Raw genomic sequence first — 13,355 nt, 5'->3', positions numbered from 1 at the left:
GCCTTAAACAGAAAAGGATCCATGAATCTGTCACACTGGGAAAAAAATAAATCGGAGCTGACCCAATTCTGATTGATTCACATTTAATATTCCAATCCGAGCTTATCCATCACTCTAATAAATTGCTTCCATATTCACTTAATGGACACAGTCGTTGTTCAGGTTGGTCCCTGACCTAATTAGATGTTGTTAATGAAGGAATGGTTAGCAAATTATTCATTGAAATATTCTCTCTTCTAACTCTTGTATACTGTTGTATTGTCCCAAGAAGTCCTCAATATCGAATCCAGGCCCCAAAGGAATCTTGTGGCATCAAACTAATTCCAGAATATAAAAGACAGTATTAGTCATAGTGATCATGAAGTTACCAGATTGTTCTGAAAACTTACCAGGCACACCACTCAATTCAAACTGTTATGAGAAAGCATAATAAGAATAAAATTGAATAGACTACTTAGCATTTAAATAAGCACTGAGTTTGCACACATCAAAGGTGCACCCAGCTCAGATGACCCTGAAAAATCTTTTGCTAATGTCTGGGACTTGTGCCAAATGGGTCACCAATTAATGGCGGAGATGAGGAGGAATTTCTTCTCTCAGAGGATAGCAAATGTGTGGGATTCCTTACATAGCGAGCTGTCGAGGCTGGGTCATTAAGAATATTAATGAATGAAATAGATTGATTTTTAATCAGTAAAGCAACCGAGGAGCGTAGAGAAAAGACTGGAAAGTGGAGTTGAGGATTTTCAGATCAGCCATGATGTTGTTGAATAGCAGAGCAGACTCGAAGGACTGAATGGCCTACTACTGCCCCTATGTCTTATAATGACAAAATTGGGAGAGCTGTCCCACAGATGAGTCAAGCAGCAGTCTAATTTGGTTGTATAGTCAGACAGAAATATACCTGTCACCCAAAGTCCTCAATGCCTCCATGGCAATTCGGACATACTCAGACCTGCAGGTTTAGTAGACCCACAAGTGCTGATGACCCTGGTATACTGTATGGAGGGAATCACGGTGGGAGTCTTCAATGTTGACTAAGCAAGGAACATGGAAACTTTAAGTGAGTGGGCAAAGGTCTGGCAGATGGAATACAATGTTAACAGATCTGAAGTTATCCATTTTGGTAGGAGTAACAGTAAAAAAGATAATTACTTGAATGGTGAAAAGCTGCAGCATGCTGCTATGCAGAGAGACCTGGGCGTCCTTGTGCATGAATCACAGAGGGGTGGTCTGCATGTAAAACAGGTAATTAAGAAGGCAATGGAATTTTGTCTTTCATTGCTAAAGAAATTGAGTTTAGAAGCAGGGAGGTTATCTTGCAGCTGAACAGGGTGCTGGTGAGGCCACACCTGGAGTACTGCATGCAGGTTTGATTTCCTTACTTAAGGAAGGATGTACTGGCACTGGAGAGGGTGCAGAGGAGGTTCACTAGGTTGATTCTGGAGTTGAGGGGGTTGGCTTATGAGGAGAGACTGAGTAGACTGGGATTATATTCATTGGAATTCAGAAGAATGAGGAGGATCTTATAGAAACATATAAAATTATGAAGCAACTGCATAAGATAGAAGTAGAGAGGATGTTTCCACTGGCAGGTGAAACTAGGACAAGAGGGCATAGTTTCAAGATTAGAGGGAACAGATGTTAGACTGAATTGAGAAGGAACTTCTTCACCCAGAGGGTTGTGAATCTATGGAATTCCCTGCCCAGTGAAGTAGTTGACGCTACTTCAGCAAACGTTTTTAAAGCTAAGATAGTTTTTTTTTTAACAATGAAGGAATGAAGGGATTCAGTGAGAGGACATGAAAAGCTCAGCCATGATCTTGTTGAACAATGGAGCAGGCTCGAAAGGACAGATGGCATACTCTTGCTCCCAGTTTTTATGTTCTTAAGTTCTCGATGGTGGCTTGGATTGAACCTCATTCCTGATGCCAATCCCTCAATTAGGCACTGAGTACCTTCAAAGGAGAGAGCCCCTTTGCCCTTATAAAGCCTGAAAACAATCTTAACAAAAGTTTTCCCACATGACAGCTTCCCCACCTGCCCCTGGTTGAATACCTGTGACAGTGTGATGACCCTCTAAAGTGAACATTAACTCATTGTCAGGACAGACTTCCCACTCTGAAATTAATTGAGGTGGAGGCAGAAAGGCAACAGAGCACCATCCGTCACCCTCATATCAAGTTAAATGCTATCCCCTCAAACCACTGCTGGAGACATTAAAATCTGCTCATAGTCTCCTTTCATTTAGTCACATCAATTTTCATTTATGAAACATTCTTGTTGTCCCAAATGCAGAAAACATGCTGGTTATACTCTGTCAATGTCTCAATAACGTGTATCGCAATGTGCAGTCCAAATGGATCCATGTCAAATGTAGTTATGGAATAGGATTAAACAAACCATTTTCATTTCTCCGATTGTTTAAAACTACTCACCCAAATATGGATGGAAAGCTCAAGGATACTTGATCTTGAGAAGTTTCTTGCCAGCATCCTGCTTTTCTTGTGAACAGAGTAGAGTTGTTATACTGTGTTACGACGCAGGGTAATTCCTCCTGCTTCATTTAAACCAGCAACACAGAAAAGATTTATCCCATGCAGTAATCTGTGACAATTCGAGAGGGCAAGAATTATTTAAAGTACAAATTAACAACTTTATTTGTTAAAGTCCATTAGAGAATAATGAAGTAACAACTATTTACAATGCCTTCCTCTAACCTATCTTTTACTTTCCCTTCTGTTATACAAGTCTGATAAAACCTCCGAAAAATTCAAATTTCAAAAACAGCCAGCAGATTTGCTCTCCAGGTCAGCGTTAATGTTTTTCTCTGTCCAAACCCCTTCTGTAGACAGATACCTCTTAGATTTCTGATCAGCAGCCTACATCTGTTGGTCTTTTGGCAGTTCTCTCCCAACTGTTCAGTTTTCCTGGTATTAAACCCCAAAGCATCGGATTGTGTAATTGGCTTTTAATATTGTCAATATACTAAGTTCAAACTTAATTGAACTGTTTTTTTTGGGGGGGAGGTAAAATTTAAACTGATTGGCCTAATTCAAATTTGTTTTTGTCTCCAGGCAACCAGTTACCCTGGCTGCTGAACCATATGGTACATTGTATCTTATTCAGCTAACTTGGTGCTGTCAGGTAGTTCTGCTAGATTTTAAATCTCTTAACGGTACTGTACACCCACATCTTTATAACACCTCCCCCCTTAAGAAAAAAGGGACCATCATGTTGAAAATGTGGCTTCACCTTTTTCCTATTCTTTAACCACTTTACCCTAACATATTGATAACTTAAAGTAAGTTCACCTTAACCTCTTCCCATAAAAGTGTATAAATCATTAAATAAATATAAATCTCATCTAAACTTTGTAAGTTAGATCCGCGATAACGCATCCGCAATTATATTCTTATGACCTGCAACATGTGTGATTTTTAAATTAAAAGTCTGTAACATAAGACTCCAATGAAATAGTCTCATATTCTTGTCTTTAAATCATTCTGAGAATGTTAGAGGGTTGTGATCTGTGTACACCATCTCCGATATATTGTTCATGACACGCACGTTAAATTGTTGTAAGGCAAGTACCAAACTCAATAGTTCTTTTTCAATTGTGGAATATTTCCTCTGGTGGACATTAATCATCTTCGAAAAGTAACCAACTTGCAGTTCAATCCCATCCTCATCTTCCTGTAGGAGTACAGCTCCAACTCTTATGGCAACTTTAAAAGGTTTGAAAAGTTTGGTGTAACTGAAACTGATTTGGTGGTTAATATTGATTTCAAATGGCCGAATGCCTCCTGGCATGGGTCTGCCCACCAACACTTTGTGTTCTCCTTCAGCAAATCGGTTAACGGTGCCACTACACTGTTGCAGTTTAAAACAAATTTCCCGATAGAATCTGATGAGTCCTAAGAATCAAAGCACCTCTTTCTTCGAGCCTTGTCATGGAAATTCCTTGATGGCCTTCACCTTTGTGTTCCATGGCGCCAACTTTCCATGACCGATGTTATGTCCCGAGAATGTCACCTCTGCTTTCACAAATTCAGTATTATTGAAGTTTACCACCTGTTTTGCTTCTCATAGTCATTCAAAGAGCTCTGCCAACTGTACCATGTCCTTATACTGCAGTAACAAATCTTTCAACTGCATTCTATGCTGCTGAGACAGATAGCTCACTACCTTTTCCCACTCCTCAAGAACTTCTTCAGTTTTTAATCTATTTTGAGGCACATCAAAATCCACATCATCTGGATTTGATTCCTCACTCTGCAGGGCAGTAACTAACACCTGTTTCTTCTCTCTAGTATAATATGGTTTCAACATGTTCACATGACATACCCAATACCCTTTTTCTCTATTTGGCATCTTTACTAGACATTTTATCTGACTCAACTTTTTTCTCAATTTGACAGGGACCACTAACCTGGCTTTGAAGCCATCACTGGTAACAGTACTAACATGTCACCCCTTGGGAAAACGTCAGATTCTCAGAGGTTTTATCTGCCACTTGCTTCATTCTACACTGTGCCCAGTTTAGGTGCTGTTTAGCTAACTCACCCACTCGATTTAACCTCTCCCTCACCTCCGATACATTATCTAAGTGTGAGATCTCTAACTTTGGTGTTGTCAATTTTTTTTCAATTAATTTCAAAGGACCTCTTACTTCATGCTTGAATATTAACTCGAAGAGAGTGAACTGAGTAGATTCATTTGGGGCATCTCTAATGGCAAACAATACGAATGGGATACCTTTATCCCAATCATTCGGATAACCCTAACAGTATGCTCTCAACATGGCCTTCAAGGTCCAACGCCACCTTTCTCAAGCTCTCTGGGATTCAGGATGTTATGCACTGGATTTAAAGTGCTGTATACCAAAGCTATCCATAACCTCCTTAAACAGGCTAGCAGTCAAATTTGACCCTTGGTCTGACTGAATCTCTCTGGGTAGCCCATACTGTGTGAAGAAAGCTATTAACTCCTCTACCACCCTTTTTGCTCTGATACTCCGTAATGGAATTGCCTCCGGATATCTGGTAGAGACATCCATTATGGTTAACAAGTACTGGTTCCCATTTTTAGTCCTTGGGAGGGGACCCATGCAATCAATTATAACCAGCATGAATGGTTCTTCAAAGATAAGAATTGGCAACAAAGGAGCTGGTTTTATTACCGCCTGTGGCTTACCTACCATTTGGCATGTATGACACACTCGGCAAAAGTTAACCACATCTTTGGGCATTCCATGCCAATAAAATTTTTTTTATACCTTAGCCTGAGTCTTTCATACCCCTAGGTGACCACCTACAGGTAGTTCACGTGCTACCTGTAACACCTGTCTGTTTGCTATCGGCAACACAATCTGGTGCACTTCAGCCCATTTCCCCTCTGCACTAACCTGTCATGGTCTCCATTTCTGCCTTAGGATTCTATCTTTCAAATAATAACCCTCCGGAATATTCTCTGCCTCCCTTTCGAAGTATGCATCCACATATATATCTTTTATCATCTTGTCTTGCTGTTGCAAGTCCCTTAGCCTTTCAGAACTAAATATCTCTGTCTGACCATCTGCCTGTTCAGGTTTTGACCGTTAAGTCAAACAGGGTGTTCACTAACTGAACCTCAACTCCTTCATCTTTCTCTTTACTTTTTGTTTCGTGCTGTGACTTATGATAATGGGATCTGGTTACTACACAATCTGGGGAAATACCAGGATATTTCTGTTTTAACTCCTCAGTTTCTTGGTTTTCCTTGGGCTTCTTCACAACAAGGGGCGTCACTCCCACCTTGGATCCTGCTAAATCATTTCCAAGATCAAACTGAATTCCTTGAACTGACTCTGTCAATCACTCCCACTGTAACTTCCCCAGTCTTGAGTTGACATTCCAATCTGGTCTTACATAAGGGAATGCTAAATTTCTGTCCATCTACCCCACAAATTACTACACTCTCAGGTAATAGATCAGAAAGAGTGCATATTTGCTCAACTCCCACTATCAGCGACCGGTTAGATCCCATATCTCTCAAAATTATAACATCTTGTCCTTCTCTCCATGTTTTTTCTGAGTAAACTTTACCCACAGAAGCTAATTATTTGTAGAGGTCAGGGGCTAGCTCCATAACCAGCCCTGCCTTGGCTGTGCACTCTCTTGCAGCTCCTTGGCTCAATTTGGAGTCTCCTTTACTACCTTCACAAATGTCACTGGCTTAGCTATTTTTACCACATCTTTTCCCACAGCACCTTTCTTTAACGACCAGCACTGTGGCTTTATGTCTCCCACTTTACCACAGCGGAAAAACATGAGGCCTTTCACATCCTTTCCACCCTCTTGGGCTTCTTTTTTATCCTGTGGTAAATTCTTACCAGTGCTCTCTACTCTTGGTTTCATAGTGTGGACCTCCCCTTCTCCCAACTTGTATCCCTCACAGGATGGAATTCTGTGTGGAAGCTTGTCTTATGCACCAAGATATACTCATCTGCTAATTCTGCTGTCCTTCTCACTTCCTGAACTTTCTATTGCTCCACGTGAATTCTTACCATCTCTGGAAATGAGTTTTTAAACTCCTCCAGCAGAATAATCTCTCTTGGAGGCTCTAACGTCTTATTTATTTTCATAGCATGCACCCATCAAACAAAATGAGTTTGTTTAATTCTTTCAAACTCAACATAAGTCTGACCAGGCTCCTTCTTTGTGTTTCTAAACTGCTGTCTATATGCTTCAGGTACCAATTCATAAGCACTTAAAATAGGCTGTTTAACCTCTTCATAATCTCTTGACCCCTCATCTAACAGCGCAGCAAATACCTCACTTGTTCTGCCTATTAGTTTAGTCTGAACTAGCATTACCCATAAATCCTCGGACCACTCCATCTGTCTGGCCAATTTTTCAAATGAAATAAAGAAGGCTTCAACATTTTTCCCATCAAAATGTGGCAGTGTTTTGACATATTTGTATGCAACACTACCTTCTCTTTTAATTGCCATCCTGTTAACTTGACTTTGTGGACTAAGTCACAACTTCTCAAGTTCAAATTCTCTCTCTTTTTGCTTGGCTAAGAACTTTCTCTCTCTTTCTTTTTCCTCTCTCTCTTTCTTCTCCCTTCCTTCTCTCTATTTTTACTCAGCCAAGAACTTTCTCTCTCTTTGTTTATCTTCTGAGTCCATTTTCGTCAATTGTAAATTAAGTTTCTCTACCTCTACTGCACTTGTCTCTTTCTCAGACACACCTAAGTGTTTAAGTAATTCCCTTACAATTTCAGCTTTACTTTTGTCCTTATTTAAAGCCAAATCTAACTTATTTGCTAATTGTAAAAGTATGGCCTTTTTCTTTCCTTCTAAACTTTTTTGGCAAATTTGAGAATCATCAAATCCCAGAACCTCTTTAGCAATTTTCAGAGCCATTTCTCTCACTTTTATTTTAATCAACCACAAGTCACCAAAATTAAACAAAAAAAAAGTCTCACCTACTTTTTATTTAAAGATCTAGGACACTATCCTGCAAGTGATTAGATCTGATGAAATTTTTCATACCCCCAAATCTATTCAAATCTGTCTAAACTAGTTCAAATCCAGGATGAGCCCCCAAACTGTTACAACACGGGGTAAACCCTCCTGCCTCATTTAAACCAGCAACACAGAAAGGATTTATCCTGTGCAGTAATCTGTGAAAATTCAAGAGGGCAAGAATTATTAAAGTACAAATTAACAACTTTATTTCTTAGAGTATAACAGAGAATAATTGACTAACAACTATTGTCAACTCCTTCCTTTAACCTATCATTTACTTTCCCTTCTCTAATACTAGTCTGATAAAACCCTCGATTAAGATTTACTGAAAAATTCAAATTTCAAAACCAGCTAGCTGTCAAATCTTCTCTTTGCAGATTTTCTCTCCAGGTCAGTGTTGATGTTTTTTTCTTTCTGCAAATTCCTTCTCTATACAGGTACCTCTCAGAGAGTTCTGACTAGCAGCTTACATCTGTTGGTCTTTTGACAGTTCTCTCCCAACTGTCCAGGTTTTCCCAGTCTTATACCCCCAAGTATCAGATTGTGTCATTGGCTTTTAATATTATCAATATACTAAATTCAAACTTGATTGGAGCTGGTATTTTTTGGGAGGAGATATAATTTAAACTGATTGACCGAATTCAAATTTATTTTTGTCTCCAGGCAACCAGCTATCCTAGCTGCTGGACCACATGTCACATTGTATCTTATTCAGAATACTTGGTACTGTCAGGTAGTTCTGCTAGCTTTTCACTCTGTTACAGGTACGGTACACCCACATCCTCATCACAACTGTCTGAGTCTGATACATCACGCTGGGAGTGTTGGTGGTGGAGGAGAATTAGCATGTCCTATCTGCAATAGTTCAATACTGCACTACCTTTCTAGTTAAATTACAAGCTCCGGGAACCAAATGGCACAACTGATTCAAAAGAAGCTGGACTACAAACAAATTCCCACCAGTTTAATATTACATTTGTCCCATATCATATCATATCAGACTGTTGACTGTGCAGAGGTGGATGAGCCTGTTGGGTATCTGCCAGCTTTATCTCTCCAAAAATATCTTTGAGACCAAGAAGAATTTCTTGGGATTTGTGTGCTCTACTTATTTCAATAGCCCCTACCCATCTACAATTGCCACTATCAAGGAGGGTTGGCATCATTAACAATCATGCAACAATTCTCTGCCAATGTCTTCATCCACCTATCTACATATTTATGTATCTGATCAATCCAGCCCACTCAACCGAGAATAGGGATATGTATTTAGCTGTTCATATTAGTCACGTCAAAAAAGTATTTCACTGAATGGAAAATGTTTGGCTGATAGTCAGTGAAGCCTGTACGATTACAGCTGAACAGAGCTCTTAACTATAGGACACTTAGAATACATCTACAATACACAAAGTGGATTGTTTTAGTGGCTGCAATAATCCTAAAAAGAAGCTGATGCAATGAATATCATAGAATGCTTTGTATATGTGGTTCTAAGTAGTTCAAGCTCCATTCATACTGTAAAACAAAGTCAACAGTAAAGCATCTTAACAATGTGCCTTGCTGCTCTTTTAACTAAACAATTTGTAACAGATTTTGAAAATACATCAAAATCAAACATAGTGTTTTAATAAACCAGAATTGCGCAAAAATGCCTTTGATTTCTGAAATGTTAACACAGTGCAATGCAAATATTCATTTCTGTGAGCATGTGTTAAAGCTGTTGACATTTCAATACTCCTCTTCATTAGTCAACAAACACCTCAGCTCCCATCTCTGTCCTGCACACCTTTAAAGACAGGAAAACTGATGCTGATTTTCGATTGTCCATTGTTGCCATATCATTGACTAGTCATATGGTTTGCAGGTGGTGGATATTATTGGCTATTTAAACAGATTGTTGGCTTTTTGACAGCATTTCTTCCATTAAGGGTCACACTCCCCTCCTTCAGGAATCATGAATACTTGTTAATGGTGACCCAGTTACTTAGCAGTTACCTGGCACTCCATGACTATAATGGTACAGCAAAAAAGAATTTGACAATTAAATTTATCTGGTTCCATTCGCGTTATTTTATTTGAGCCATTTCATTTTAAGCCCTATCCTTAGCTTGAAGACTCCAAAGTAGCTCTTACATGTCTCTCCTATTCTACTCTCTATAAATGTGAGGTCATCCAAAGCTCTGCTGTCTGTATTCTTTTCCTCACCAGGTCCCATTTAGCTTTAATCCTTCATTCGCTAACTTACATTGGCAACCAGTTAAACATACCACAATAATTATAGATCCCTTCATGGCCTTACCTGCCCACTCTCTGTAAATTCACTTGAGCCCTGTAACTCTCTGAAATATCTGTACTCCCCTAATTCAGCTTCTTGAGTGTCTTCCATTTAAATTGTACAAAAATCAGTGGCCAGGTCTTAAACTGCCTCGGTCCTAAAGCCTGTAAACTCTTCCTTCCCCCAACCCTCCCGAACCAATTCTCCAATTTTCTAATTTCTTACATCTTTTGGTTCAAGATGCTTCATGAATGCATTTCTTTGACTGATCTCTTGGTCATCGGCCTGAGATTGTATATCCAGTTTAGTGTCTAATTTTTGCTTTATAAGTTTCCAATGAAGTTAATTGAGATATTTTATTGTGTGAAAAATACTATATAAAAATGCATAGTTGAAGTAATATTAAAAACATAAAACAAAGTAACATGAGCTCGCTATTCCATCCTTTGAGCTTGCATTCAATAAGTTCCTGGCTGATCAATTACCTCAACTCCATCATCCCACATTATTCTGAGTCTGCTTTATTTCCCTCATCTTCCAAAGAGACACAACTTACACACAGACCTCCGGATGTGGCGTCATCAATGGCCTATATAACTGTACTAAAACCTCTTTGTTCTTATACTCTAATTCTTTTGTAACAAATCTAACATATCAATTGTGGAATTGTTTGATTTAACTGTATGTTAGTATTCTGTAATACATGCATGAGGATAAGCAGGACTGTCTGAATGCAGGCATTTTCCAGTTATACATCATTCAAGAATATTCCATCTTTTTATATGTTATTGCATTCCATCTTGTCCACAAACTCAACCTGTCTACATCCCTCCGTAATCACTTTTCCACTGAACACGGTAATGCCAACAATTTAGATACATTGCACTAGTCCCTTCACCTTAGTTAATTATGTAACATGTAAATGGTTGTGATCCAAGATTTGAAACTAACAGTATCATGATTAGTGGTTTTTTTGAGATTTGTAGCTCAGGTCGATGATAGGTCTGTAAGTTAGCTCGCTGAGCTTGAAGGCTTGTCTTCAGACATTTCGTCACCATAATAGGTAACATCATCACTGAGAGTCTCTGGTGAAGCGCTGGTGATATATCCCACCTCTCTATTTACAGGTCTTAGTTTCTTAGGGTGGGTGATGTCATTTCCAGTCCTTTTTTACAAGGAAAGGTAGAATAGGGTCTAAATCGATATGTTTATTGATGGAGTTCTGGTTAGAATGCCATGTCTCTAAGAATTCTCGTGCGTGTCTTTGTTCTGTCTGTCCTAGGATGTGTGCATTGTCCCAGTGTGTGGTGTCCTTCTTTGTCTGTATGTATGGAAACTAGTGATAGTGGGTCGTGTCTTTTGGTGGCCAATTGGCGTTCAGGTATCTTTGTGACAAGTTTCCTGCTAGTTTGTCCGATGTAGTACTTTTTTATAGTTCTTGCATGGTATCTTGTAAATGATGTTACTTTTGTTAGTGGTATCTAATGGATCCGTTAGGTTCCTTAATCACTGTTTAAGTGTGTTGGTAGGTTTGTGGGCTGCCATGATACCAAGGGGTTTGAGTGATCTGGAAGTCATTTCTGATATGTGTTTGATGTAAGGTAATGTGACTATGGTATCATAGTTATTTTTTAATGGCAGCCACAAACTAAAGTGAAAGCAAGATAAAGTAATAATAGAGGTCACATGACTCCATCATGCACAATCAGAAGCAGAAATTGCTTGGAAAACTCAGCAGGTTTGGCAGCATCTGTGGAGAGAAATTAGGATCAACATTTCAGGTGCACTGACCTTTCTTCAGAACAAACTACAATGTTCAATTGTATTTCTCCAAGCATCCCTTTTTTCATTAAAAAATTATAAATACATGCACTATCATTTACAAGTTACCCAAGTTAACCAATATCCATGCTTAATAATGAAAATTATCCCGTATTAATAAAACTGTGTTTATTCTAGTCAGTCCCACTTCCATTAATTTTTGCACATGCATTGCATATGTAATTATAAAATCATGCTTATCTTCTAACGGCACATATATGCTATTGACTTTTGGGCTGGTAGTTGGCCATTCCTTGGGTGATGTTCCATCTCCAGGGTGTGCCATTCCCACTGTGAATGTCACTGTTGTAGCACCTGGTGTTGCTGATCCATTGCTCTTGTCAGGAAGTATGGATCTTGGAGACTGATGGTCATTCTATATTCTATATTATATCTTCCTCATCAACTGTGTACAGTAAAGGCATAACTTTACTGTAAGTATGTGTCTGTGTTGATTGTCCATGCTCCCCGCAAATGCAGACCCCAAGGTGCTATGTGGGCTGTCGCTTGTTGAGAGTGTTGGCCATTTGCACATGAACTGGATTTCCAGTGCTCATTCCTGGCAATGATTTGACAGTTTTATCCAAGTAAGTTTTGGCTTTCTGCTATTTTAACTTGATGTTGTCACTGAAACCTGTTATTACTTTTGGATTCAATTGTTCTTTTTCAGTATTATGAGTGATTTGCATATGGTGTAACATTAGGAATCAGACTGGATGCCTTTCCTTGCCTTCCATAGGTGTATTTCGCCACTCAAATATATATTGCAAGTCTGTAACTTATACCAGTCAGGACTGGATTTGCTCAATTTTTCTCTGATTCCTTTGGTAATTTCCTCAGTCACTTCCACCTTTCCACTTGATAGCAGATAGCAGGTTTGGCAGAGGCAGTCTGTAAACAGCATCAAAGAATGGAGGAATCCATAAACATTAGCACTACTCCATTTTGTTGGGTAGGCATGTGTCTGCCTATCTCCATGGAAACGTTTGAATTGAATTGAAGTAGCTTTATTGTCACATGTACTCACATGATTACAATGAAAAGTTTATAAGTCACCATTTACGGTGACATCTTAGGTACCAAGTTACGTGGCAATCACCATGCAAATCCAGGGCAATACCCTTACCAATGTGTGGATTTTTTTGTTTGATTAGATTCCCTACAGTGTGAAATATTCATGACTATGCTCTCCATCATTCGAGGTAAAGTTGTTCAGCATCAATGGCAAGGCCAAAGGGGATTAAAGGGATCTTGACCCTATTCCAAGCATTAGTTCCAGTCAGGGAGACAGGGGTGTGCAGGAAACATCCAAAGGCAGGAGGAGCCATACACAGAGCACTGAGAATATTCTTCTCAGGACACCTGTGTACTGCAGGGATTCTAGGCTCCTTCACACACACGCACACACACACAGACAGACAGACAGACACACACACACACACACACAGCGCCCCCCCCCCCCTCCCCCCCTTCCCTCCCCCATGTCTATAATTACAAAGCCTTCAATTTGGGGAGGGTGAGTCTGTGTCTGGACAGGGCTCTCTCAGGAGGCCCAGGCCATCCAGGCCCAAAAGCACTTAATGGACAATCTGCCCAAGTCTTCCACACCAACAGGACCAACCACACATCAGGCACCCTCCACTCCAGCTGTAGAATTCAGAACAGTAGCATTTCAGGGTAACAAAATGTGCATTCAGAAACCTTATACAGTTACTATCAACAGAAGGTCCAAAAGGATATACC

General features: G+C 39.5%; 1 long non-coding RNA gene across 1 annotated transcript in view; it reads right to left on the bottom strand.

Moving 5' to 3' along the window:
* LOC148145865 (uncharacterized) overlaps positions 1 to 13,355 on the bottom strand; it is a 46,166-nt gene that overhangs the window by 1,139 nt on the left and 31,672 nt on the right. Inside the window, exon 2 of the long non-coding RNA XR_015761216.1 lies at positions 2,439 to 2,607. This is a non-coding gene — a long non-coding RNA (uncharacterized LOC148145865). The remainder of the gene's footprint in view (positions 1 to 2,438; positions 2,608 to 13,355) is intronic.

This window comes from Chiloscyllium plagiosum, unplaced genomic scaffold, assembly GCF_037043375.1.
Source record: "Chiloscyllium plagiosum isolate Xiang-an unplaced genomic scaffold, Cpla_swu_hap1 HiC_scaffold_23, whole genome shotgun sequence".
NCBI lineage: Eukaryota > Metazoa > Chordata > Chondrichthyes > Orectolobiformes > Hemiscylliidae > Chiloscyllium > Chiloscyllium plagiosum.
The sequence above is the reverse complement of the archived record's forward strand: the minus strand, read 5'-3'. Positions and strand labels throughout refer to the sequence as shown.